The 6,527-nt window shown below is 30.9% G+C and overlaps 1 pseudogene; it reads left to right on the top strand.

Annotated features, from left to right (window-relative positions):
- The window catches only part of LOC107723216 (phosphatidylinositol 4-phosphate 5-kinase type-1 gamma-like), a 48,731-nt pseudogene that overhangs the window by 29,640 nt on the left and 12,564 nt on the right, over positions 1–6,527 (top strand).

Raw genomic sequence — 6,527 nt, 5'->3', positions numbered from 1 at the left:
ACAAAAATGCCCACATTTATTAATTTATTTTTATTATTATTTTTTATTAGTGATTTAAGTCATTGCCATAAAAGTATCAAACCTGCTTAAGATTTAACATTTAAATTAACTTTTAAATTGATGTTTATATTTATTTTAAAAGTTACATTATATGTCATTTAGGAGATTTATGTAAAATTTTGATTTAACATTTTTTAAATATATTTTGATATCTAAAAAATGTTAAATCAAAATTTTACATAAATCTCCTAAATAACATATAATATAACTTTATATAATTAATCATTATGAAACTGTAATACTTGTTTATGTATTTATTTGTTTATTTGAAAAATTGAGGCAATATTTGATTTAAGCCAATTTTTTTAAATTGTGTTTCATGGCGCAGGTGGTTGGAATTAATAAAATAAAATAATTATTAAACTATAAATGTAAAAAAAAAAAAAAAAAAGCCTACCTTTGCAGACTCTGAATTAAGTAATTCTGGCCCTTTGTTTTTATTTTATTTATTTAGTTATTGGCAAAATTGTGGCAATATTTTTTTTGTTTTTTATATTACACACAGTGCTTGTGCCTTGTAGTTGTTATTAAAATTATTTAATTTAATTTAGATCAATTGTTGAGCTATACATTATTTTTTTAGCTGTCTACCTTTTAAGACTCCTAATTATGTAAATCTGACCATTATTTATATATGTATTTATTTATTTATTTTATTTTGTCCTAAATTAAATAAATAAAAAAATATTGCAATATTTTATGGCAAAATTGAAAAAGTGAGTATTTAAATTAATAAATTTATTTATTTAATAGTGGTTGATATGTAAAAAAATATTCTATTTTATTTTATTTTGGGCCCTTTTTAAATTGTGTTTTCTATTGCACAATTCGGTGCAGGTGGCCTGTAGATTTGCGCGTGTGTATTTTCTCTCCTGCTGCTCTTTGATTCTCCTTTAGTGTGTGTTTGTGCTCTTTTGCTGAGTCACGCCAGTGAACCTCGTACAGATGATGAAGTGCATGGCTTTATAATCTTCACTAACGTCTGGGGTTGTTTTATGCTCTTATGTAACGGTTTTTATAAGACTGCATTGAGTTCTCCATCAGGACACTCAGCAGTCTGTGAAGTGAAGCTGATGTTTGTGTTTTTCTGCAGACTCACAAAGAAGCTAGAACACACGTGGAAGGCTCTGGTGCATGACGGAGTGAGAAACTCACACAAATACATCATCATCATCTTCATCATCTTGACCGTTATAATGCATCATAACCCATGCGTCTGCCATCTCAGAGCATTAATACACATCACGTCTGATACTGTACATCTACAGTATAAACACACACTGATTCATGACCCTCCTTCCCCAATAAAACTTACTTCATATTAATTCCATACAAATCTCAAACCTTATTATTATTATTATTTAAAAAAAAATTATTATTAAATAATAAATTCTTCATTCATTGTTAAAATTGTGCCAATATTTGTTTTAACATAATTAGGCATAATATAATTTTAAAATTGTGTTTTATGGCGCAGGTGCCCTGCCCTGTAGTTAATATTGTTGTTAAAATAATTATTAAACTATAAATTTGTAGTTTAGAAAATTTAACATTTAACAAAAATTTTACAACTACCTACCTTTTAAGAATCTTAAGAAGAAGAAATTTAAGATTTTATTTTATTTTTATTGTTTTTATTGCCAATATTGTGGCAATATTTTGAATTGTGTTTTACATTGCATATGGTGCTTGTGTGTTGTTAAAATTTATTTTAATTTAAAATAATTATTAAGCTATACATTTATTAAAAAAATTATAACTCTACTTTTAAGACTGTTAATTATGTAAATGTGGACATACTTTATTTATTTATTTGTTGACTTTGTTGCAGTGTTTTTATTTTATTTAATATTTTATTTTGGGCCCTTTAAAAATTATTTTATATATTGCATATGGTGCAGATGCTGTGTAGTTTTTGGGGTGAAATATTGTCATAAGCACACATCATCTCTGATACCTGCACATCTGTATCAACACCAGCTGTGAGGCACAGTTATTTGTGAAGGTGAATACTGAATTTGCCCCAGTAGAGTAATTTCACCCTGTAGCCTCCTTTATTAATGCATGAGGTGTGTGTGTGTGTGTCTGTTTCTGTCTGTCTGTGTCTGTCTGTGTGTGTGTGTGTGTGTGTGTGAGATTGACTGAGACAGTGGAGAGACTTTGATAAGGATCACTTGTGTTTGGTTTCTCTGTAGATAGTGTGAGTGTAAGTCTGAGAGAACATCTCTTTCCATTCGCTTTCCAACTTCTGTTTCTCTCTACTTCAGTTCCAGTCTGTGCTTTTCTCCCCAAACACTCCCACATGTTCCCATCAAACACTGTTCCTGTAAGACACGCTGGATTCTTCCTGCAGGCGGTGTTTGACAGATCTGAATGATTTTGTTTTGTCTTATTAGGCACATTTGTACACTTGAAAGCATATTTGTGTAAATCAAATTGACTTCTGCAATTTCTATAAATGTGAATTTCATAGAAACATGTCCAGGTCATATTTCACCCTAAAATAAACACATTGCATCGAAGTATAATTATACAAACAGTAAATTAAGTCTTTTTTATACAGAATTTTCATGATAATTAAGGAGAATTAGAATAATTAATTTTCTCCTAAATTTCTAATTATCATACTAGAGAAAAAACTCATCTGGCATATGGATGTTTTACTTTTGAGTTTTACTTGTTCTCAATGATGATTCTTATTAGATTCTCATTATTGTAATACAGTATTTGTGTGGTACAATTTAATATAAAAAGTAAAATATTACTATAATATAATGATTTTTTAATCAGGATAAATGAAATGCAGTATAACAAATACTACTATGACATAAACAGAAATACTATATATATATATGTATATATATATATATGCAATACAATATAATATAATAATTAAATCATATATAATATTATATATAAATATATAGTTTATATAAAAAATAAAAAAAAACCTTGCTACATGTACTGTGTTAAGCTGAGACTTGTTATAGCACTTGTGTATCATTGCTCTTTTGTTGATTTTGATTGCTTCTATTGTCCTCATTTGTAAGTCGCTTTGGATAAAAGCATCTGCTAAATGACTAAATGTAAATATAGTTTATCTATAATCTTTTTTGTTTGTTCTTTTTTGTTCTTTTGCGTTAAGCAGTGACATTAAAAAAAAAAAAAGTATAATGTGCTTAACTGTCATGAAAATATTATCAGAAGTCAAAAAATCTAAAATTACACGGTTTTATTTAGGCAAAATATAATAATGTGCCTCTTCTGCAGCGATTCGAATGATAATTTGCACCTCAATAATGACATTGAGAAACTATAATAGACATTAAAGTAAATATAAACAGTTCAAATAGGATATTTATTATTATTTAGACCCATTTTGCCTGATCAGTATATACTCAGTATATATATTTCTCCTTTTTTTTTCTCTCAGGACACTGTTTCCGTCCACCGACCGAACTTCTACGCTGACCGCTTCTTCAGGTTCATGAGCAGCACTGTGTTCAAGAAAAGCACTTGTGAGTGCCTCACAGAACGACTGTGTAGTGATAAAGAGCTGAAGGAGACGCTGTAATCTAACAGAAGTCTGATTCTGGTTTGTCCAGCGCTGAAGGCTTCTCCTGCTAAGAAGGGCCGTGCGGTGCCGACTGTGCCCAAACTCAGCGGCCCCGGAGCGGCCTGGTCAGCCTGCCAGCTTCCCTCAGAGAGAGACGAGAACATCTATGATCTGAGAGGAGCGCGCAGCTTCCCCGTGCTGGAAAACCATGGTGATTATCCTACTTTCCTACTTTATGTCCATGCTTTTAATAAGTAGTGTTTTGCATAGAAGCCAGTTTGCACCAGGGAATAAAAATTAAAAAGGTAATTGTGACTTTTTGTCTCACAATTCTGACATTTTTTTCTCTGAATTCAGAGATTATATAGGCCTATTGCAATTCTGAGTTTATAGCTCACATTTATTACTTTTTTCTCTGAATTCAGAGATTATATCTTGCAATTCTGAGTGCAATGCAATTAACAAGCAATTAATAAAAAAATGATCTTAATGCCTCAAACGCAGATTCAGACGGTTGGTGTTGTTTTTGTTGTTGTCGATCGTTTATTAGCTGTGAAAAGCTTTTGGCCATGTTTACAATAGCATTAGACTAGAATGAATCCCATAATGCAATGCACTTGACTTGACTGTGATTTCTTATTTGATCTGACTGCCTGAATTAAAAAAAAAAAAAAGAGTTGCTTTAAAATTTCACAATAATCATATTTATTTTTTGACATGAACTGGACATGAATTTAAACATGCAACATAATACAGTCATTTGACAGCAATGTAGCATTCTTTAAAAATTATTTTCAAAGTTTTGGAAATTTTTATACACTGTAGTATCATATACAATAAAAAACAGTTACATTTTACAATGTATTCTGCACAGTCTCTCAAAGTTAGGAACAAATGTTCTTCCAATAACGTTAATAGAATGTTTGTTCAATTATATCTGGTCTTTAATAATTTTCTCAAAATGTAAGTACAAAAACATTATATATGCATTATTCATAGAACTTTTTTCCTGAAACCTTTTAGTTTTTTAAAATGTTACTACTAGTTTCAGAATGTTCATTTAAAAGTAACATTTAAATATTTAAAAGTACCATTCCCATAATGTTCGCACAGTGATAAAATGGAAAGCTCACTTAAAGAGACAGTTCACCCAAAAATTCCATCATCATTTACTCATCCTCCACTTGTTCCAGACCTGAATGAGGATCTTTCTTCTGTTGAGCACAAAAGACCAAACAGTTTTTGCTTATTTATTGTCTCAGGTCTGCAGTCCTGCACTCCGTCGTTCGAGGAAGCGACCACGGCATCTGTGGCCACAACTCTGTCCTCCAACACCTCCATATCAATCCCAGAACGCTCTCCGTCAGACACCACAGAGCAGCCGCGCTACAGGTCAACATTAATCACCTCGTTTACAGAGATGACTTCATATTCAGTCACGAAATAAGAAGCAACAGTAACACTTCACTTGAAGCCTTTATGTATAATGCATTATAAAGGCATTCATAATGTTACCTATAATGCATTATATATTCTCATAAATAATTGTAACCAAAGTTAAAATGCATTATAATATTTTCAATTCCTTGTTGCATCTGAAGCGGTTTTACTGCATTATACTGTGCTTTCTAAAGGTGTAACAATGAATAGATAAATATTATATTTAAGATCATAAGATCATACAATGCATTGTAATGTGTATTATGAGGCATAATTAATGCAGTAAAAATAATTTATAAAGGTTTCAACAACAACGACAAGGCTGCTTATTTTCTGACCACCTGGATATGAATATCTTTGAATATATTTTTGTTCTCTTTTGTTTTCACAGAAGACACACATTGTCTCTGAAAGACGCCGAGGGAAGGTGAGCTTCATTGGCATGACTGTATTTTTGTTTACAAACCATATTGAACTGTGACTTTACATGCTCACATCAGCTAGTTTATCAATCATGATGCAAAACATGAGTTTCTTACTCTGTATTTAAATCAAGATGTATTAACTTGAGATGCTAAATGACCTAAGATGTTCAGACAATTCATCAGAATTAAGTAAAAATAACTTTTTTAATGTTTTTTTTTTTTTTGTTGCTGAAAACAAGAAAAAATTGCTGCCAGTGGAGGCAGGAAAATAATCTAGTTTTCCCTTTGAATTAATTTTTTCTTTTATTTATTTATTTATTTTGACTCCATTGGCTCCAGTCAAAAATCAAGCATAAACTCACTTAATTTTGATACATGTTTTTCTAAGATTTTGCTTCTCAAGTAAATGTATTTTGATGTGAGAATGTTTAGATATTTGTACTGGAAAACAAGACAAAAATACTGAGTAAGAAGGTCATTTTTTAGTGGGTTTTTCTAGCTGAATGTGCTTGTTTTGGCAGGATACATGAGGTGGTGGATGTGCATGAGGAAGAGCAGCAGACCATCACTGTGCAGGTGGAGGTGAAGAGAGAGAGAGAAGACGAGGAGGAGGAGCCAGACGTCTCTGTGACACAGTACGTGCAAATACTGCCAGAAATCACTACAGTAAACATACATACGAATCTCATACCATCAGCACTCAGTCTCTGATACAGTATTTTCATCATGTTTTCAGTTATTTGTTTAAGAGAACTAAGTCAATGGTTTGTTTTCATAGCGAATGCACGAAAATATATTTATCTTGAATGCAATATACTGTAAGTTGCTTTGGATAAAAGCATCTGCCATATGCATATATGTGAATGTGTGAGCCTGCTCTAAATACTGTGTATTTTCTTTTTTTATTTATTTTAGCACTTCTATTCAAACGTTTTATTTCAGTTAGCTGCCAAGGCAACATTTCACATTTTTAAGTTTTTTAACTATAAGAAATATGAATATTTAAATATGATCTAATATATATATATATATTTTATTTCAGCTTG

The sequence above is a fragment of the Sinocyclocheilus rhinocerous genome, unplaced genomic scaffold (assembly GCF_001515625.1).
Source record: "Sinocyclocheilus rhinocerous isolate Xijiao unplaced genomic scaffold, SAMN03320098_v1.1 scaffold2770, whole genome shotgun sequence".
Classification (NCBI taxonomy): Eukaryota; Metazoa; Chordata; class Actinopteri; order Cypriniformes; family Cyprinidae; genus Sinocyclocheilus; species Sinocyclocheilus rhinocerous.
This window is presented reverse-complemented; position numbering and strand designations above follow the sequence as displayed.